Source organism: Pongo abelii, chromosome 3 (assembly GCF_028885655.2).
Source record: "Pongo abelii isolate AG06213 chromosome 3, NHGRI_mPonAbe1-v2.0_pri, whole genome shotgun sequence".
In the NCBI taxonomy this organism is placed as follows: Eukaryota; Metazoa; Chordata; class Mammalia; order Primates; family Hominidae; genus Pongo; species Pongo abelii.
The window spans coordinates 136067455-136090531 of record NC_071988.2 but is presented as its reverse complement, the minus strand read 5'-3'; the positions used below and the strand labels follow the sequence as shown (position 1 = coordinate 136090531).

The 23077-nt window shown below is 37.0% G+C and overlaps 1 long non-coding RNA gene across 1 annotated transcript in view; it reads left to right on the top strand.

Moving 5' to 3' along the window:
* LOC134761356 (uncharacterized) overlaps positions 1-17378 on the top strand; it is an 85675-nt gene extending 68297 nt beyond the window's left edge. The window contains exon 4 of the long non-coding RNA XR_010139881.1: positions 14260-17378. This is a non-coding gene — a long non-coding RNA (uncharacterized LOC134761356). The remainder of the gene's footprint in view (positions 1-14259) is intronic.
* The last annotated feature ends 5699 nt before the right edge of the window (positions 17379-23077 follow it).

The following is a 23077-nucleotide window of genomic DNA, read 5'->3' as shown; positions in this document are numbered from 1 at the left end:
GAGTGGCTGGCTGGCACTGCCGGCCCCGGGTAGTGAGGGGCTTAGCACCTGGGCCAGCAGCTGCGGAGGGTGCACCAGGTCCCCCATCAGTGCCCACCAGTGCCACACTTGAATTCTTACCAGGCCTCAGCTGCCTCCCCCTGGGGCAGGGTCAGGACCTGCAGCCCACCATGCCCAAGCCTCCCCCTGCCGAAGGCTCCCGCGAGGCCCAAACCTCTGCAGCACCCAGTCCCATTGACCGCTCAAGGGCTGAGGAGTGCAGGCACGTGGTGTGGGACTGGCAGGCAGTTCCGCCTGTGGCCCTGGCATGGGATCCACTAAGTGAAGCCAGCTGGGCTCCTGAGTCGGGTGGGGACTTGGAGAACTTTTATGTCTAGCTAAAGTTTTGTAAATACACCAATCAGCACCCTGTGTCTAGCTCAAGGTTTGTAAATGCACCAATCAGTGCTCTGTGTCTAGCTAATCTAGTGGGGACTTGGAGAACCTTTATGTCTACCTAAAGGATTGTAAACACACCAATCAGCACCCTGTATCTAGCTCAAGGTTTGTAAATGCACCAATCAGCAACTTGTGTCTAGCTCAAGGTTTGTAAATGCACCAGTAAGTGCTCTGTGTCTAGCTAATCTAGTGAGGACTTGGAGAACTTTTGTGTCTAGCTCATGGATTGTAAATGCACAAATCAGCACCCAGTCAAAACGGACCAATCAGCTCTCTGTAAAACACACCAATCAGCTCTCTGTAAAATGGACCAATCAGCAGGATGTGGGTGGGGCCAGATAAGAGAATAAAAGCAGGCTGCCCTAGCCAGCAGTGGCAACCTGCTGCAGTCCCCTTCCACACTGTGGAAGCTTTGTTCTTTCACTCTTTGCAGGGAATCTTGCTGCTGCTCACAGTTTGGGTCCACACTTCCTTTTATGAGTTGTAACACTCACCGCAAAGGTCTTCAGCTTCACTCCTGAGGCCAGCGAGACCACAAACCCACTGGGAGTAATGAAGAACTCTAGACGCACCACCTTAAGAGCTGTAACACTCACCACGAAGGTCTGCAGCTTCACTCCTGAAGCCAGCGAGGCCAGGAACCCACCAGAAGGAAGAAACTCCAAACATGTCCAAACATCAGAAGGAAAAAACTCCGGACACACCATCTTTAAGAACTGTAACACTCAACACAAGGGTCCGCGGCTTCATTCTTGAAGTCAGTGAGACCAAGAACCCACCAATTTCAGACACAATATGTCAATAGCAAAAAAAAAAAAAAATTAAAATTGAGCAAAGGACCTGAATAGATATTTCTCAAAAGAAGACACATAAATTCTCAAAAGATAAATGAAAAAGATGCTCCATATCACTAATCATTAGAGAAGTACAACTTAAAACTACAATTGGATCACATAACACTTTTCAGAATGGCTAGTATCAAAAAGATAAACAATAGCAAGTGTTTGCAAGAATATGAAGGAAAAGGAACTCTTGTACACTTTTGGTATAAATGTAAATCAGTACTGCTGTATTAGTCCATTATCATACTGCTATAAAGAACTACCAGAGACTGGGCAATTTATTAATATAAGAAAAGAGGTTTAATTGGCTCACAGTTCTGCATGGCTAGGGGGGCCTCAGGAAACTTACAATCATGGTGAAAGGAGAAGCAGGCACTTCTTACATGGCAGCAAATGAGAGGAAGCAGAGGGGCAAGAGCCCCTTATAACAACTTCAGGTCTCATGAGAACACACTCACTATCACAAGAACAGCATGGGGAAAACAACCCTAATGATCCAGTCACCTCCCACCAGGTCTGTCCCTCAACCCCTGGAAATTATAACTTGAGCTGAGATTTGGGTGGAGACACAATGCCAAATCATATCAACAGCCACTATAGAAAAGTGTATGGAGGCTGATATGGTTTGGCTCTGTGTCTCCACCCAAATCTCATCTTGAATTGTACTCCCATAATTCCCACGTGTTGTGGGAGGGACCCAGTAGGAGATAATTTAAATGATGGTGGCAGTTTCTACCATACTGTTCTCATGGTAGTGAATAAGTCTCACGAGATCTGATGGTTTTATCAGGGCTTTCCATTTTTGCATCTGTCTCATTTTCTCTTGCCACCACCATGGAGGAAGTTCCTTTGGCCTCCCACCATGATTCTGAGGCCTCCCCAGCCATGTGGAACTGTAAGTCCAAGTAAACCCTTTTCTTCCCAGTCTCAGGTATGTCTTTAGCAGCAGCATGAAAATGGACTAATATAGAGGTCTTCAAAAAAGGAGAAATGCAATTACAATATGATTCAGCTATCCTATTTCTGGGTTTATATCTTAAGACTTGAAATCAGTACGTCAAAGAGATATGTGCACTCCCATGTTCATTGCAATATTCACAACAGTTAAAATAGGAAAACAATTCTTCATATCCATCAACAAATAAATGGATAAATAAAACATGGTGCAGGTTGAGTATCTCTCATCTGAAATGCTTAGGACCAGAAGTGCTTCCAAGTTTGAATTTTTTTTGGATTTTGGAATATTTGCATATACATAATGAGATATATTGGGAGGGGATACAAGTCTAAACATAAAATTCACTTATATTACATATAAACATTTTATAAATACCTAAAAGTAATTTGCACAATATTTTAAATAATTCTATACATAAAACAACATTTGTGTACATTAAACCATCAGAAAGCAAAAGCGTCCCTATCTCAGCCATCCATGGAAACAATCTGTGGTTATTCACATCACCATCATTGCTGACTCTGAATTTATATGGTACTGATAAGCAGTCATTTTTCTGACACTTATTTGCACATAAGTACTTAACAGCAAAAAGTTGACATACCATTAATACAGTGAAAAAATAATGTGTTCAGGTTAGCTAAGCAACACAGTTGCATCACCAGAATACCTGTATTAGCTGTTAAATAACAGCAACTGCAAACAACAACAGGATTTTAGTCTCCACCTATAATACTGTGTTTTTATTAACAAGATACTATACAATGTATTTTTTTAGGTGAGAAAAAACATCAGAAGCAGTTGACAGAAAAGGAGGTGGATCATCTAGAGTTGAGGAGGTATTCAGCCGGAAGGCATTTAACAATGTTTCCTCCAAAGTCATCTGCCTTATTAACAATGGTATTTGTTGTCAAAGTCTCTCTTTGATTTTATAAACTAATATGATTTGTTGTTCTGTTATGAATGCATACTGCCCTAGTCCTTCAATAAGTTCATTATATATTTGACCATGTAATTAACCTACAGGCACTTCTGCAGTGGTTATCATTGTTAAATGTCATCTTCATTATCATTATTACTGCAATCACTTTGACTCAGGATCATTTTGGCTATTTCACCATCAGTCAATGAATGAACAAGTGGAGCCTAATTTTCTTTTCTTTTTATTTTTATTACACTTTAAGTTCTAGGGTACATGTGCACAATGTGCAGGTTTGATACATAGGTATACATGTGCCATGTTGGTTTGCTGCACCCATCAACTCATCATTCACATTAGGTATTTCTCCTAATGCTATCCCTCTCCAAGGCCTCCACCCCCCAACAGGCCCCAGTGTGTGATTTTCCCCGCTCTGTGTCCAAGTGATCTCACTGTTCAATTCCCACCTATGAGTGAGAACATGTGGTGTTTGGTTTTCTGTCCTTGTGGTAGTTTGCTTAGAATGATGGTTTCCAGCTTCATCCATGTCCCTACAAAGGACATGAACTCATCCTTTTTTTACGGCTGCATAGTATTCCATGGTGTGTAAGTGTCACATTTTCCAGTCTATCATTGTTCGACATTTGGGTTGGTTCCAAGTCTTTGCTACTGTGAATAGTGTCACAATAAACATATGTGTGCACGTGTCTTTATAGTAGCATGATTTATAATCCTTTGGACACGTACCCAGTAATGGGATTGCTGGGTCAAATGGTATTTCTAGTTCCACATCCTTGAGGAATTACCACACTGTCTGCCACAATGGTTGAACCAATTTACACTCCCACCAACATTGTAAAAGCGTTCCTATTTCTCCACATCCTCTCCAGCATCTGTTGTTTCCTGACTTTAATGATTGCCATTCTAACTGGTGTGAGATGGTATCTCATTGTGGTTTCGATTTGCATTTCTCTGATGACCAGTGATTATGAGTATTTTTTCATATGTCTGTTAGCTCCACAGATGTCTTATTTTGAGAAGTGTCTACTCATATCATTTGCCCACTTTTTGATGGGGTTGTTTTTTTCTTGTACATTTGTTTGAGTTCCTTGTAGATTCTGGATATTAGTGCTTTGTCAGACAGGTAGATTGCAAAAATTTTCTCCCATTCTGTAGGTTGCCTGTTCACTCTGATCGTGGTTTCTTTGGCTGTGCAGAAGCTCTTTAGTTTACTTAGATCCCATTTGTCCATTTTGGCTTTTGTTGCCTTGTTTTTGGTGTTTTAGTCATGAAGTCCCTGCCCATACCTATGTCCTGAATGGTATTGCTAAGGTTTTCTTCTAGGGTTTTTATCATTTTAGGTCTAACAGTTAAGTCTTTAATCCATCTTGAATTAATTTTTATATAAGTTGTAAGGAAGAGATCCAGTTTCAGCTTTCTACATATGGCTAGCCAGTTTTCCCAGCACCATTTATTAAATAGGGAATCCTTTCCCCATTGCTTGGTTTTGTCAGGTTTGTCAAAGATCAGATGATTGTAGATGTGTAGCATTATTTCTGAGGCCTCTGTTCTGTTCCATTCATCTACATATCTGTTTTGGTACTAGTACCATGCTGTTTTGACTACCGTAGCCTTGTAATATAGTTTGAAGTCAGGTAGCATGATGCTTCCACCTTTGTTCTTTTTGCTTAGGATTGTCTTGGCAATGTGGGCTCTTTTGTTGTTCCACATGAACTTTAAAGTAGTTTTTTCCAATTCTGTGAAGAAAGTCATTAGCAGCTTGATGGGGACAGCATTGAATCTATAAATTACTTGGCAGTATGGCCACTTTTATGATATTGATTCTTCCTATCCATGAGCATGGAATATTCTTCCATTTGTTTGCATCCTCTTTTATTTTATTGAGCAGTGGTTTGTAGTTCTTCTTGAAGAAGTCTTTCACATCCCTTGTGGTTGGATTTCTAGGTATTTTATTCTATTTGTAGCAATTGTGAATGTGAGTTCACTCATGATTTGGCTCTCTGTTTGTCTGTTAATGTTGTATAGGAATGCTAGTGATTTTTGCACATTGTTTTTGATCCTGAGATTTTGCTGAAGTTGCTTATTAGCTTAAGGAGATTTTAGGCTGAGGACGATGGTACTTTCTAAATACACAATCATGTCACCTGCAAATAGGGACAATTTGACTTCCTCATTTCCTAATTGAGTACACTTTATTTCTTTCTCTTGTGTGATTGCCCTGGCAACACTATATTGAATAGGAGTGGTGAGAGAGGACATCCTTGTCTTGTGTCAGTTTTGAAAGGGAATGTTTCCAGTTTTTGCCCATTCAGTATGATATTGGCTGTGGGTTTGTCATAAATAGCTCTTATTATTTTGAGATATGTTCCATCAATATCTAGTTCATTGAGAGTTTTTTAGCATGAAGGGCTGTTGAATTTTATCGAAGGCCTTTTCTGCATCTATTGAGATAGTCAGGTGGTTTTTGTCGTTGGTTCTGCTTACGTGATGGATTACATTTATTGATTTGCGTATGCTGAATCAGGCTTGCATCCCAGGGATGAAGCCCACTTGATTTTGGTGGATAAGCTTTTTGATGTGCCACTGGATTCAGTTTGCTAGTATTTTATTGAGGATGTTTGCATCAATGTTCATCAGGGCTATTGGTCTAAAATTCTCTATTTTTGTTGTGTCTCTGCAGGCTTTGGTATCAGGATGTTGTTGGCCTCATAAAATCAGTTAGGGAGGATTCCCTCTTTTTCTATTGATTGGAATAGTTTCAGAAGGACTGGTGCCAGCTCTGCTTTGTACTTCTGGTAGAATTCGGCTGTGAATCCATCTGGTCCTTGACTTTTTTTGTTGGTAGCCTATTAACTATTGCCTCAATTTCATAGCCTGTTATTGGTCTATTCAGAGATTCAACTTCTTCCTGGTTTAGTCTTGGGAGGGTGTTTGTGTCCAGGAATGTATCCATTTCTTCTAGATTTTCTAGTTTATTTACATAGAGGTGTTCATAATATTCTCTGATGGTAGTTTGTATTTTTGTGGGATTAGTGGTGAGATTCCCTTTATCATTTTGTATTGCATCTATTTGATTTTTCTCTCATTTCTTCTTCACTATTCTTGCTAGCAGTCTATCAATTTTGTTGATCTTTTAAAAAACCACTTCCTGGCTTCATTGATTTTTTGAAGGGTTTTTTGTGTCTCTATCTCTTGCAGTTCTGCTCTGATCTTAGTTATTTATTTCCTTCTGCTAGCTTTTGAATCTGTTTGCTCTTGCTTCTCTAGTTCATCTAATTGTGATGTTAGGGTTTCGATTTTAGATCTTTACTGCTTTCTGTTGTGGGCATTTAGTGCTATAAATCTCTCTCTACACACTGCTTTAAATGTGTCCCAGAGATTCTGGTACTTTGTGTCTTTGTTCTCATTGGTTTCAAAGAACATCTTTTATTCTGCCTTCATTTCGTTATTTACCCAGTAGTTGTTCAGGAGCAAGTTGTTCAGTTTCCATGTAGTTGAGTGGTTTTGAGTGAGTTTCTTAATCCTGAGTTTAATTTGATTGCGTCGTGGTCTGAGAGACAGTTTGTTGTGATTTCTGTTATTTTACATTAGCAGAGGAGTGCTTTACTTCCAATTATGTGGTCAATTTTAGAGTAAATGTGATATGGTGCTGAGAAGAATGTATATTCTGTTGATTTGGGGTGGAGAGTTCTGTAGATGCCTATTAGGTCCGCTTGGTGCAGAGCTGAGTTCAGGTCCTGGATATCCTTGTTAACCTTCTGTCTCATTGATCTGTCTAATATTGACAGTGGGGTGTTAAAGTCTCCCATTATTATTGTGTGAGAGTCTAAGTCTGTTTGTAGGTCTCTAGGGACTTGCTTTATGAAAATGGGTGCTCCAGTATTGGGTGCATATATATTTAGCATAGTTAGCTCTTCTTGTTGAATGGATCCCTTTACCATCATGTAATGTCCTTCTTTGTCTGTTTTGATCTTCGTTGGTTTAAAGTCTGTTTTATCAGAGACTAGGATTGCAACCCTTGCTTTTTTTTTGCTTTCCATTTGCCTGGTGAATATTCCTCCATCCCTTTATTTTGAGCCTATGTGTGTCTTTGCACGTGAGATGGGTCTCGTGAATCCAGCACACCGATGGGTCTTTACTCTTTATCCAATTTGCCAGTCTGTGTCTTTTAATTGGGGCATTTAGCCCATTTACATTTAAGGTCAATATTCTTATGTGTGAATTTGATCCTGTCATTATGATGTTTGCTAGTTATTCTGCCTGTTAATTGATGTAGTTTCTTCATAGCATCAATGGTTTTTACAATTTGGCCTGTTTTTGCAGTGGCTGGTACCAGTTGTTTCTTTCCATGTTTAATGCTTCCTTCAGGAGTTCTTATAAGGCAGGCCTGGTGGTGACAAAATTTCTCAGCATTTGCTTGTCTGTAAAGGAGTTTATTTCTCCTTCACTTATGAAGCTTAGTTTGGCTGTATATGAAATTCTGGGTTGAAAATTCTTTTCTTTAAGAATGTTGAATATTGGCCCCCACTCTCTTCTGGCTTGTAGGGTTTCTGCCGAGAGATCTACTGTTACTCTGATGGGCTTCCCTTTGTGGGTAACTCAACCTTTCTCTCTGGCTGCCCTTAACACTTTTTCCTTCATTTCAACCTTGGTGAATCTGACAATTCTGTGTCTTGGGGTTGCTCTTCTCAAGGAGCATCTTTGTGGTGTTCTCTGTATTTCCTCAATTTGAATGTTGGCCTGCCTTGCTAAGTTGGGGAAGTTCTCCTCAATAATACCCTGAAGAGTGTTTTCCAACTTGGTTCCATTCTCCCCATCACTTTCAGGTACCAATCAAATGTAAATTTGGTCTTTTCACATAGTCTCATATTTCTTGGAGGCTTTGTTCATTTTTTTTTTTAGACTTTTTTCTCTAACCTTGTCTTCTCACTTTATTTCATTAATTTGATCTTCAATCACTGATACTCTTTCTTCCACTTGATCAAATTCATTATTGAAGCTTATGCATGCATCACGAAGTTCTCACGCCATGGTTTTCAGCTCCATCAGATCATTTAAGGTCTTCTCTACACTGTTTATTCTAGTTAGCCATTTGTCTAATTTTTTTTTCAAGGTTTTTAGCTTTCTTGAGATGGGTTTGAATATCCTCCTTTAGCTCAGAGAAGTTTGTTATTACCAACCTTCTGAAGCCTACTTCTGTCAACTCATCAAAGTCATTCTCCATCCAGCTTTGTTCCATTGCTGGTGAGGAGCTGTGATCCTTTGGAAGAGAAGAGGCATTCTGATTTTTAGAATTTTCAGCTTTTCTGCTTTGTTGTCTCCCCATCTTTGTGGTTTTATCTACCTTTGGTCTTTGATGTTGGTGACCTACAGATGGGGTTTTGGTGTAGATGACCTTTTTGTTGATGTTGATGCTATTCCTTTCTGCTTGTTAGTTTTCCTTCTAACAGGTCTCTCAGCTGCAGGTCTGTTGGAGTTTGCTGGAGTTCCACTCTAGACCCTGTTTGCCTGGGTATCACTAGTGGAGGCTGCAGAACAGCAAATATTACAGACAGCAAATATTGCTGCCTGATCCTTCCTCTGGAACTTCGTCCCAGAGGGGCAGATGCCTATATGAGGTGTCTGTCTGCCCCTACTGGGAGGTGTCTCCCAGTTAAGGTACAAGGGGGTCAGGGACCCACTTCAGGAGACAGTCTGTCCATTCTCAGAACTCAAACGCCATGCTGGGAGAACCACTGCTCTCTTCAGAGCTGTCAGACAGGGACGTTTAAGTCTGCACAAGTTGTCTGCTGCCTTTTGTTCAGCTATGCCCTGCCCACAGAGGTGGGATCTAGAGGCAGTAGGCCTTGTTGAGCTGCAGTGGGCTCTGCCCAGTTCAAACTTCCTGGCTGCTTCGTTTATCTATTCAAGCTTTGGCAATGGCGGACACCCTTCCCCCTGCCAGGCTGCAGCCTCACAGAATGATCTCAAACTGCTGCACTAGCAGTGAGCAAGGCTTCGTAGTCATGGGACCTGCCAAGCCAGGCACGGGAGAGAATCACCTTGTCTGCCAGATGTTAAGACCTTGGGAAAAATCTCAGTATTTGGATGGGGAATGTCCTGTTTTTCCAGGTAGTCTGTCACCACTTCCCTTAACTAGGAAAGGGAAATCCCCTGACCCCTTGGACTTCCCAGGTGAGGCAACACCCTGGCCTGCTTCAGCTTGGCCTCCTTGGACTGCACCCACTGTCCAACCAGTCCCAATAAAATGAACCAGGTACCTCAGTTGGAAACGCAGAAATCACCCATCTTCTGCATCAAACGTGCTGGGAGCTGCAGACCAGAGCTGTTCCTATTCGGTCATCTTGGAACGCCCCCAACCCCCCGGCCTAATTTTCAATGTTACAAACTTCAGTATCACTTCTTCTGGCTTACTGAAGGACTCTGAATGTATATTTTTTTGCATAGATAAGAAGGTCAGACATCATTTATTTCTCACTTAACATATGGAATCCTTCAAAGTCACCACCTTGTTCATCATCATCACTGAACACAATCACAGGCCAGAGGTTGTTCCAGGCATGCCCAACTGTGTCACTGTGTTCAAAGTGTTGGCAACGATATGTATGGTATCCTTTCATATTTACTATTTATTGATCTAAGGGTACCCTCTTTTATGGCTGAATAATTGAAGTTAAATTTGGGGAAAGTACATGCCATAAACATTACTTTTTATGACTATTTCAGCTGTAGGATGAACAGAAGAGTTGTTGAAGAACATCACACTCTGGGGACTGTTGTGGGGTGGGGGGAGGGGGGAGGGATAGCATTGGGAGATATACCTAATGCTAAATGACGAATTAATGGGTGCGGCACACCAGCATGGCACATGTATACATATGTAACTAACCTGCACATTGTGCACATGTACCCTAAAACTTAAAGTATAATAATAATAAAAAAATTTTTAAATATCAAAACAAAAAAGAAGAATAACAAAATCTTGCAGTCATCTTTCAGTCCTGTTTTCTTGCAATAAGCATGAGCTGCTGATACAAAATATATGTGAAAACAATAATGAAAGATGTCCCTGGTGATTCATGCCTTTTTGTTAGCATCATAATTGACTGGTCAGAGATTTGCTCCTTGGAAACAACAAGCATGCACGCTTGTGCCTATCACAATTTTACTTATGCATGCCTGCTGCATTAGCACAGTCTAGCACAGTTATTCTTTCTTTGGCATCCTTAATTCTTGTAAGGGCTGTCTCATCAGCAGTAGTCAGTGTCTTTTTGGGCAGTAACACAAAAATGGTGATGTTTCATTAGCACTATAGACTTGTCTTAGCATCAGATTTTCACCAGCAATAATCTTGACAAACTTGTCAATGGATATTCCCACTGCTTTGTGTTCAGCAGCTGCTTTATCATCACAAATCTCAAACAAGTAATGCTGTGGGTTGTTTTTAATTCTGCAGCTAGACTCTTGAGTATTCACAGCTCCCTTTAACTTTCAGTTTATCATGATAGATCTCTGCTTGTTTGTTTCATAATCGGCATACTATTAAGTGGGATGTGTTCATTACAATGGTGATAGATCTAAGTTTTCAATACATGATCCAGATCTTAATCATAAAATAAGACCTTCCTTTTTAGCTTTATACAGTGCCTTTCTATTTTTTTATTAACTTCTGTTCATCTTTTTCATCATGGAACTTTAACAGTTTATCCTTGTGTTTTTTCAGGTATATATGATGACCATAGTCTTCTGTAAGACGTTTCACACTTAAAGCAACTATCAGGTTTCAACAGCAGCTTGATTTTTTGTGTTTTATCTTTTTCTTACCACTGTTACCCATAAGGGATTCTGCAGGCCTTGTAAACATTTTCAACAATATCTTTACACCACAGAGCACAGAATAAACAGCAACAAAAAAATCACAATGAGTAATGCACAGAGATCTTGGCCCTATGTCAGGTATCATGGTGGTGAACCCGTTGTTGGCATGTTGAGGCTACACACATGCCATTTTAATACCCTTTGTGGGTGTGCTTGCATGGGGGAATCTGTGCATATGTGGAAAAGATATTTCACACCTGAAGGGGGCAGGGAAAATCTTTTCTCTTGGGGATGCTGAATAAACTGTGTTTTGTGTGCCTGCAATTTGACTGTGATTTGTCACATGAGGTCAGGTGTGGAATTTTCCACTTGTGGCATTACATCACCGGCCAAAAGTTTTGAATTTTGCAGCATTTCAGTTTTCACATTTTCAGAGTATGGATTATCATCCTGTATATATGCATAATGGAGTACTACACAGTCTTAAAAAAAGAAAGAACTTTCTGTCATTAAGAACAATATGGATGAACGTGGAGGACATTATGCTTAATGAAATAAGCCAGGCAGAGAAAGACAAAGACTGCATGTTGTCACTTATATTTGGAATCCAAAACAATTGAGCTCTTAGAAGCAGGGAGTAGAATAGCGGTTACCAAAAGTATGGGGTATGTGGGAATATGGAGATGTTGATCAAAGGGTACTAAGTTGCAGTTGGTCAGGAGGAATAAATAAGTATTTAAGGTTAAAAAATGTGAAATTAATTAATGTCGCATATCAAATAATATTCCTTCCATATGCCTTGGATTGCAAGTCTTTGGTATCTTTGTTTTCATCCACTTTTGCAAATGAAATTCATTCAGCTACTCTGTAAAGCATGAAGCTATTATTGACTTCTGTGAATTGAGGCTCAGTGAAATTAATAGCTGAAAGATTTTCCCAGAATAACTTTCATATCTTGCCTGAATTTTGTATGTCTTTCTGCCTGACTTGTATTTTCATCTTATCTTCATTGTTCGGAAACTGATTCTTCAGAAATTACCCACAAAACCACTTTTACTAAAATTACTTTCGGCTTTCTCAAGCAATTTCGAAGTACTTTAGTCACAATCTCTAAAAAAGTCATTTTTTATAAGTAAAAAAAAAAAGAGACAGCTTAAATACTGAATTATTGAATCTGAATTGATTGGGTTGTGGGAAAAGAAGCTTTTTAGATTAAGTCATTTAAGCTACTTCTGAGGAAGGTATACATGAGACAGATTTATTATCTATAAATAAAATTATTATAACTTGAACCCATGAGAAATATGGAAATCAAGTATGTGCAGTACTTTGAATCCCTATGTGTTTATCCAACAGATGCCTACTATATTCACAATAATTATTAGCTGCATATGAGATAAAATGATAAATTAGACATGGCCTCTGTTTAATAAAATGTAGAAAATTTTGAAGAAAATATGTTTTTAAAAATTTATAAATAATTTGTCCTCATGAACAATATGCTATCCATTCATTGATACAACTGGTTATAAGAAGACAGGAAGAAAAGGTTGGATTTTTAAACTCAAAGGGTTTTATATGTAAGGCAGTAAATTAATACTAACCATGTGTTAATTAAAAATAATAAGGCATGACAAAATTTGCCATTTCTACTAAAAATAGTTTAAATATAAAGAAGAGAGAAAAAGAGCAAACATTTACTGAATGTTAATTATTATGTTATCTCATTTAATTATTTTGTATATTACAAAACTAAGATTTAAAAAGTCAAATAATTGTTCACAGTGACAATAATAGTAATCAATGGAGCAGGAATTAAAATTAATTAAAATTAATATACTGGAATGATAAAATTGAACCAGAATATGATTCTCAAATATCCAACCTTGTCAAACTGGGCTATTTGTATACTAATTTTCTGAATCCTCTTTATGGGGCCTTTGTACACTGTGACAGCCAATAATGTAGTACATTATGGGTGAGCAGAAGGATGAAGAACCTTTAGATAACTTTGGGAACTTTCCCAGCACTGGCAAGCCATGATAAACACCTGCGTTGAAATGTCATTACAGGATTTTACTATAGAGTTGGTCACTTAAGGGGCAGTACAAGTATGGAAAAGAAAGAGGTATTTTTAACATCTAGGGATATCAATGTTCAGCTAGATTATTAACTTTGATTTATAATTTTCCTAGAGTATGTTTTAAAAAAGAAAATAAAGACTATTACTGAGTAGGGAGACATGATGCCTTTTACCTTCTTCTGTACAGTAATTTGATAGTTTTTATTACATCTAATTTATTGACCAGCTATTCACTCTTCCTGAGAATAGAACAAGATGAACTTGGCTAAATAAATTAGACTTTGTGGTAAGCAAAATAACGGCCCCCTAAAGATCTCCATAATAACTTAAACTCATGAGAAATATGGATGTCAAGTATGTGCAGTGTTTTGAAGGCCTATGTGTTCATCCAATACATATCTACTATATGAACAATAATTATTAGATGTATAGGAGATAAACTCCATGTGAGTTCTAAGTCAGAGAGATACAGCATCAAAAGAGTTTGATTCACTGTTGCTGACTTTGTAGCTGGAGGAAGGGGGCCAGGAGACAAGAAAGGGAAGTAGCTCTAGAAGCTAGAAATGGCAGGAAATGTATTCCCTAGAGTGCACAGAAAGAAATCAGCCCTGCCCACACCTTAGTTTAAGCCCAGTGAGATGCATATTATACTTCAGACCTACATAACTGTAAATAATAAATTTGTATTGTTTTAAATTACTAAGTTTGTGATAATTTCCTAAAGCAGCAAAAGAAATATAAATAACAGCAAATATATGAAATAGATTGATAAATAAATAATAGATCAATAGGTTGATAAATATGCTAAACATAAGCAAAAGAAGCAAAGTAATATTCACTATATTTCTTGCACAGTGCAATGGTGAATCCATAAAAAATACAAAATATAAACTTTAAACAATGGTTTACCTTACAAAAGGGTATAAGGCTTCCTTACTTGAAGCAACTAGAACATAATGCATGTTATTGAGTATGCAAGTGCTAACTTGTGTGATTCTGAGAAAATATGTTTCAGAGAAAGGTGTATTTGAAAATCGACATGAGCCCATGACTTGAGAAAGGAAATATGAGTGTCACATGGAAAATATGAGAAATATACTATTGACAGAATTGACCATGGATACTTATGAAAATTAGCATTAAAAAGCTTTGAATTCTCATTTCTTTACGATTCTTTCAGATTACAGATGAAGAGAAGGTTTTTTCTCAAAGTGGACAACTTGCTTTGATTGACAGTGAGGACCTGAAGATTTAGGATCGAATCTGACACTTCATATGAACTCAGAGAACATGGTCCCAGGATCAACTAGAGATATATATTGGGGTCATAGGAAAAAGGAAAGTTTTTCATGCTTTGTCTGAATATTGCCAGGGCTTATGCTCAGTCAATATTCAACAATGGATACAATATAGCGCTATATTTAACTATGTCAAGTATTCAAGTTGATAAAAAGTGGTTCCTTAACCCCCTTAGTGCCTCACTACTTCCTTGGTCACCCGGCTTCTACCTAGGGCCCTGAACTATCTCTAATCCAGCAACTATAGGACTAACATATGGCACTGTGGTGATACTGTTCATTATAAATTTTAAATACTATATTGAATGAAGGTAAGGTGATGTGCTAAGTGATTTTTTCAAGGTATGTTTGAATCCTACATTCATGTGATAACTAGAACAAATAGAGTATACACACTTGGTTAAAAGAACATATTGACTTATGTTTCTAGGTATAATTTATTTGAGATCAAGTAAAGAAGTAGCTACATTACATTTACTTCTCAAAAAAAGCCTATTGATTACTCGCATGGCAAAGCTCCTGACACAATTACTTTATAAATTGCTTAGCAATGACCTCGCAACAGTAGCAGGAGTTGGCAGATGCATGCCATTGCATTTTCTCAGGCCAAATAGTATAACTTCTTGGCATACTTTGAGAAAATTCTAAAAATGGCATTTTCCATGTACAAAGCAATGAAAATGGAATGCCTTTTCTGTTATCACCATATATGGAAGGAATTCAGTTTCTTACAGACGTATAAGTTTTGTTGTGGTAGCTAGACACAACACCAACATGTGATAGAGAAAGAAGCAGACATTTAAAATTATCTTACACAAGAGAATTTCAAAGACTTTTCCATCAGCAGTCACGCTGGGAGAATGTGTGACTATACTTCAGTCATGACCATACAAAAATAATTAAATAAGGGACTTGCACCATATCCAGGTACAGCTGCTGTTCTCATCTATGCTTTTATCTATGAGGTCATGGTTGACTTATTGAACTAGCAAAACCTAACATTTTCTGTGGAAAGTGGACAGACTGCCAGAAATTTACTTTATGATTCTCTCTCTGTCTCCCAAACCTATGCAAAATGTATCCATTCCATATGTATGTCTTTATCCAGATTTTCTATTTACCTGAAATATTTTATCAGTCTGTACAATGAACTGGTAGAATATGTCTGGAACTTATCATGTAGACTTTGCTCAGTTCCAAGAAACATTTATCAAAACATCAAGTGAAAATGACCCAGAATTTTATTACTTGATCATACTCTGCCATTAATGATACATAAATTGCATTGTTGTTGAATTAAGATTTGGAATTTTCCTCACTACTGCTGATTAACATATTTTTGGGCTAGGCAATATGTTAAATTTTAAATAGGAATTAAAAATGTATGTATACATATTTATATGTATAATTTTGTATTTTAATTCTAGCACCTATTATAATTTGACTTGCATTATAGTTAGTTGTACAAATGTGTTTTTCTTATGAGACTGAGCTCCTTATGGATAAAGGGCATAGTTTATGCACTTTTGTTTACCAACAATACAGGATTTTTCTTGGAAGAAAATAGTAATCACTTAAGAAATCTTTTTTTCAATTGAGTTGAGCAGAACTGAATGGCTTTTTCAAAGCTTTATGGTACAAATTCTTTTGGGACAACTTCCTACTTTGCTGAGGCAGAGCAGTGTAGTTGAGCACAACATTTTTGATATGATTTTTTTACTGAATTCTAGGCAAAGCAAAATGTATTTTTAGAGATATTGTTGTTGCTTTTCATCTTTTGTTACCATGATATTATTCATAACCTCAAATAGAAAAATATGTTTATAGCTAAATAAATGCCACTTTTTCTTCCGGCCCTCTAGAAAATGTCTAAACACAGAATGATATTCAAGGACATGGGTTGAGCCTAGTGTTTGTTGCTAATTATTGTTTGACATTAGGCTAACTTCTGGAGACTTAAATTGCACTGAATTTTTAAAATGGTAAAACTGGTCTAGATAATGTCTAATGTCTCTTGAAGCCCAAAGATCTTTTATTTTCTCACATGTCATTTTGTTTAAGATATAGTCCAGTAAAACATAGGGAAAAGAAGTTAGACAAGTCCTTCAATACCATCCCAATTCCATCTCCCATTCAGTTCCCCCAATTCCATCCCCAAAGAAATCTACATTTAAGCCTTATTGTTTGCCTTCATACTTTTCCACACAATAGGTGTAGGCAGGTATTGCGACTCCTCTTCCTCAGGGAGACAAATGAAAGCACAGAGGGAGCAAGAGATTTGAACATGTATATCTATCATTTAATGAATGGGGAAATAGGAATAGGTCAGATCTCTTTAGCCCATGTCCTTTATTTGACAAGTGACAAGTGACTTTTCACAAATATGGCCTTATTTCCTTCTTATTGCTCTACCTGAAAAAGTCTCTACAATGTCATCTGACACAATTTCACCCCTCTTTCACAATGCTTTCCTTTCTATGTTCCCTTATCCCCTTTAGGCTTCTTTTTATGTTGTTTCTTAAAAAAATTTTATTACTTTCTTTTTATGTTACAAATTAGCACAGGAGAAATACAAGAAGCAACACTAGTTATTTTCTCTTTTTAGTAGTAATCAGGACAATAAAAGCTAAAGTAAGTACACATTTGATGCCATATTTAACATCATGCTGTAACATTTACATTTTAATGGACCTTAAACTCTGCAGATATATATAAATCCTTTCTTTTCCCTCTATTGATCGTAAAATACTACTTGGAATGATTTAATCAGGGCTGAGTTGAGACTTTTTAAAGTAATTGAATACTAATTACTAATCTGCTCTTAAACATAACTTTTGAAGTAAGAATTTGCTGAGTGCTTAAATCAGTTGCACTCAACTTTTAGCAGTGGCCACTTCTAATGGAAAAAGAACCATATTATTGAAATAACAGAAACTTGTAAAAGGAAAGGAAAGAAACAGAATTCAGAAGATTAATAAACAATCGACTTAACACTAATACACCTTTGTTCTTTTGAATTCTTAGGAATTGTTTCCTTTTGCATCTCTATAATTTAAGAGAGTTCTCAAATTTAAAAATAATCAGAATTACCTGAACGGTTTAAATACGTACTGCTGGGTCCCATTCCCAGAGTTTCTGATTCAACAGGTCTAGAGTGAGGACTGAGAATTTGAATTTCTAATAGGTTCCCCGGTGTTGCTGATGTGGCTGGTCAGGAGACCACACTCTTGAGAACTCATTGATGTGGGTTATATAATGACCTCTACCTTAAGGGAAAATACTTATGAAACCAGTTTCTGTTCTGCTTACAAACTATGTTATTCATCAACAGTATTTAATTGTTCTTAATGCAAGAATGAAAGTTTTCTTTAAATTGTGGTTTGATAAAGTAAAAAATGCAGACTGGCTGAAAAAATGTGTATAAAATAGAGGGAATTTGAAATCATTATACCATTAAAATAAGTATCTAAAAAAATCAATATACAAAAATCAGTAGCATGTGTGTACATCAAAACATTCAAGCGGAGAGTCAAATCAGGAATGCAATATCATTTGCAATAGCCACAAAAAGAGTAAAATATCTAGAAAGCTAATGAAGGAGGTGAAAGAGCTCTACAAAGAGAACTACAAAGCACTGCTGAAAGAAATGAGAGATGACAAAAATAAGTGGAAAAACACTTTATGCTCACAGATTGGAAAAATCAAGATAGTTAAAATGGCAATATTGTCCAAAACCATTTATAGATTCAATGGTATTCCTATCAAACTACCAACATAATTTTTCACAGAACTAGAAAAAACTGTCTTAAATGTATAGGGAACCAAAAAAGAGCCAAATCACCAAAGCAATCCTAAGCAAAAACAACAAAGCCAGAAGCATCACATCACCCAACTTCAAACTATACTAGAAGACTACAGTAACCAAAACAGCATGGTACTGGTACAAAAACAGACACATAGATTAATGAAACAGAATAAAGAACCCAGAAATAAAGCCACACACCTACAACCATCTGATCTTAGACAAGGCCAATAAAAACGAACAATGGGGAAAAGACTTCCTATTTAATAAATGGTGCTGGAATAACTGCCTATCCATATGCAGAAGAATGAAACTGGACCCCAATCTATCACCATATGCAGATATTAACTCAATATGCATTAAAGACTTAAATATAAGACTACAAAGTATTAAAATTCCAGGTGAAAAGCTAGGAAGTATCCTTCTCAATATCAGCCTTGACAAATAATTTATGGCTAAGTCCTCAAAAGCAATTGCAACAAAAACATTGACAAGTGGGATCTAATTAAACTAAAGAGCTTCTGTGCAGCAAAAAACAAACTATCAACAGAGCAAACAATCTATAGAATTCGAGAAAATATTAGCAAACTATACATCTGACAAAGTTCTAATATCCAGAATATATAAGACATTTAAACAAATCCATAAGCCAGAATAAAATAACCCCATTAAAAAGTGGACAAGGACAGGAAGGACAGGAGATGTATCTACATCTCAAAAGAAATTATGCAAGTGGCCGAGAAACATAGGAAGAAATACTCATCATCACTATTCATCAGAGAAATGCAAATCAAAACCACAACGAAATACCATTTCACACCAGTCAGAATGGCTTTTGTTAAAAAATCAAAAAATAACAGATGTTGGAAAGGCTGTGGAAAAAAAGGGGCATTTAGACACTGTTCGTAGAAGTGCAAACCAGTTCAGCCTCTGTAGAGAGCAGTTTGGAGATTTCTAGATGAACTAAGAGTTGAACTATCATTTGACCCAGCAATCCTATTACTGGATATACCCAAAGGAAAATAAACTGTTCTACCAAAAAGACACATGCAAAAATACGTTCATCACAGTGCTATTTACAATAGCAAACACATGGAATCAACTCAGGTGCCCATTAACGGTGGACTGGATAAAGAACATGTGGTACATATACACCATGAAATACTATGCAGCCATAAAACAATGAAATTATGTTCTTTGCAGCAACATGGCTGCAGCTAGATGCCATTATCCTAAGTGAACTAATGCAGAAACAGAAAACCAAATACCACACATCCTCACTTATAAGTGGGAGCAAAACATTGGGTACCCATGGACATAAAGATGGGAACAATAGACATTGGGGAATACAAGAGAGAAGAGGCAAAGAAAGAGGAAAGGATTGAAAAACTACCTATTGGGCACTATGCTCACTATCTGGCTGATTCATGTTTATTCCAAACCTCAACTTCAAGCAATATATCTTTGTAACAAATCTGCACATGTACCTCCTGATTCTTATTTCAGAAAAAGAATATGATAAAGTTGAAAAAATATATAAAATATATTAGCATAGTATCCAGAGAAAAATTTTAATGCTCCTTTCACAAACCTGAAATCATCCAGACTCCATTGAAGACCAGTAGAGCATCATAAAAATTATTACATAGGCACAAAGACATACACATTGTAATACTTACCATGCTATAACATGGCCATATATACTCTGGAAAGTGTCTCAAGAGTATGTTTATTGCAGCATTATTCACAATAGCAAAGACTTGGAACCAACCCAAATGTCCAACAATGATAGACTGGATTAAGAAAATGTGGCACATATACACCATGGAATACTATGCAGCCATAAAAAATGATGAGTTCATGTCCTTTGTAGGGACATGGATGAAATTGGAAATCATCATTCTCAGTAAACTATCGCAAGAACAAAAAACCAAACACCGCATATTCTCACTCATAGGTGGGAATTGAACAATGAGAACACGTGGACACAGGAAGGGGAACATCACACTTCGGGGACTGTTGTGGGGTGGGGGGAGGGGGGAGGGATAGCATTGGGAGATATACCTAATGCTAGATGACGAGTTGGTGGGTGCAGCGCACCAGCATGGCACATGTATACATATGTAACTTACCTGCCCATTGTGCACATGTACCATAGAGTCTAAAGTATAATAATAATAATAATAAAGGAAAAAAAAAAGAAAAGATAAGCAAAAAAAAAAAAAAGAAAATCATAGTGCTATAGCAGTGACATCATGCAGGTTGCCGAAATGTTAGAACATATATTCATTAAATTCAGTGTAATTGGAATGATTTGTCATAATAATAAAAACAAAATTTTTACTCATATAATTATCTAATGACTTCATTTACATCATCAGAAATCCTTGAAGTATGTATTTGAAATTTTTAATATCCGGGGCTTTTATTTTATGGAGTAGATATGCTTGGTGTAGTCAAAGCTAATTAACAATTAAAGCTCACATACTATTTGATATAATGCCTTCCAAATTAGGACTTTAGAATATGCTCTTATTCAAAATGGCCAAGTGTATTCAAGCTTATTAAATTTTTATTCTCAGGAGTCCAAAAAGTGACATAATTATACAGTCATTTTAAAGGTAACAGGAAAAGAGGACTAGAGACAAAATAGTTCTTGTTTAGATGAGAGGAATACTGCTGCGGTAAATTCTTTCTCTCTCTCTCTCTCTCTCTCTCTCTCCCTATGTTTCTTTGTCCCTGTCTCTGTTTCTCTCTCTCTTTCAACAATGTGTTTTCATTACTGATTAAAATAAGAGACTACTGTTTAGTCATTTTAACATGATGTCTCTAAGTTTAGTACTAAACAGTACCTTTTTATTGACTTTAAAACAATGTTTTTCTTTATAAATTACTAACAGAATCTTTTCCTTCCATGTCTAATAATTATGGCAAGCTAGACTTCTGGTTTTAGTTCTGACAGCATAGAGGCTGTCACTGTTGTCATTACAATAAAAGAAAATTGGACAAACTTAAAATCAATGTCTTTTCTCAGACCCGTCAGAGAGCTGAAGTTGCAAGGCAAACTATCATCCTGAAATTTGGGAAAACAGATGCACCAGAGACCAATATCTGTTTATCTCAAGCAGAAGCTGTTAAAGTGCTAAAAGCAAAGAAACACTTAAATGGTAATTTTTGATTAATTGCATGAGAGTAGACTATCTTAAGAGTGAGAAACACAGTCTTAGAAGTGACCCACACTTTAATAGGCTTTACCTCCAGGAGCTCTACCAGATTCTGATGGTGAAGACCTGAGAAAAGTCCCCTTATGGCTCTGTAAAGTGGAGGGAAAAATGAATCATTGTGAAATACACTCAGAGAATTCTCCATAACAAAGGAACACTCTTCAGTAGAAAAGGCTATGCCGGAACCTTATCCCAGCTTGGAGAAGGAAATTCCTCTTGCTCCAGCCCACGCTAACCCTTCCATTTCACCAAAGAGGAGAAATACAGAGTCAACAAGGACCAGGGCTTCAAGGACATGAATTGGGAGCACTGCAGTTTGGGAAAGAAGTGGGAATCTAAGGAAAATTAGTCCATACCACCAGAGAAACTGCTGTGAAGGTCACACCCCAGGGATACAAACCCACAAAAGGACAGATTTAATAGCAAAATTATATAATGCTCCTACTCTCCCACACCTTACCACCACACAAATACAATTCCAGTATAACAGTAGAGTACATCTAAAAGGGCTGCAACACAGACTCCCTCTGACTAGAAGCACTCAGAGAAACTCAAGGTAAAAAGAGACAAATGCAAGGACACTACAAGAACATGAAGCATCTGGCAACTATAACTATAGCATGTGCTAAACACAGCCCAATTCCTAGCCAGATTACCATAAATCCTCACACGAAGGCCCTATTTACTTTCATTTGTATTACCTGATACATGCTTGTCTTTCACCAAAAAATTATAAAGAATGTCAAAAGGCAATAAAAAATGCCCTCTGATGAAACAGAGAATCATCATAATTAGACTCATGGCTGAGATAGGTATTGAAATTATCAGACTGGGCGTTTCAAATAATAGGAATTATTATGGTAAGGGCTCTAATGAAACAGTAGATAATATTCAAGAACAGATAGGTAAAATAAGTTGAGATATGGAAATCCTAAGAAAGAATCAAAAGGAAATGCTATAAGTAAAAAACATAGTAAAATAAATGAATACTGCCTTTGATGGGCTCTTCAGTGTACTCAACGCAGCCAGGGAAATAAAGCTGAAACTTTCCAAACTAAAATAAACTGAAAAAGAATTTTAAAAGAACAGACTATCCAACAACTGTAAGATAATATCAAAAGTTAAAATATAGGTATAATTGGAATATCAGAAGGAGGAAAAACAAAACATGGAGCAGAAGAAATATTTGAAGAAATAATAGTTGAGAACCTTCCAAAATTAACAGCAAACAAAAAATTACAGATTTTGGACTCTCAGAGAAGCATAAATATTAAAAAAAAAACACACAAAAACACAGATACATATACTTAGACATGTCATATTCAAGCTGTAGAAAACCAAAGACAAAAAATACATCTTTAGAGAAGCCTAAGAGAAAATAAAGTACTTGATTTCTGGAGGAACAGGGATAAGAAAAACAGTACACTTCTCAGAAAAAAACATGCAAGGAAGAAGAGAGTATGACAAAATATTTAGTACAGAAAGATAAGAACCACCAACTTATAAGTCTACACCCAGTGAAATTATCTCTCAAAAGTTAAGGAGAAATACAAACCTTGTCAGATGAATGAAACTGAGGGGATTTTTGCCTAAAAGAAAGTTCAACGTTTTTCAGACTTTCAATTTGGGCCCATCATGTAAGGAACTTGAATGTTGTTACTTTATCCTAACAAG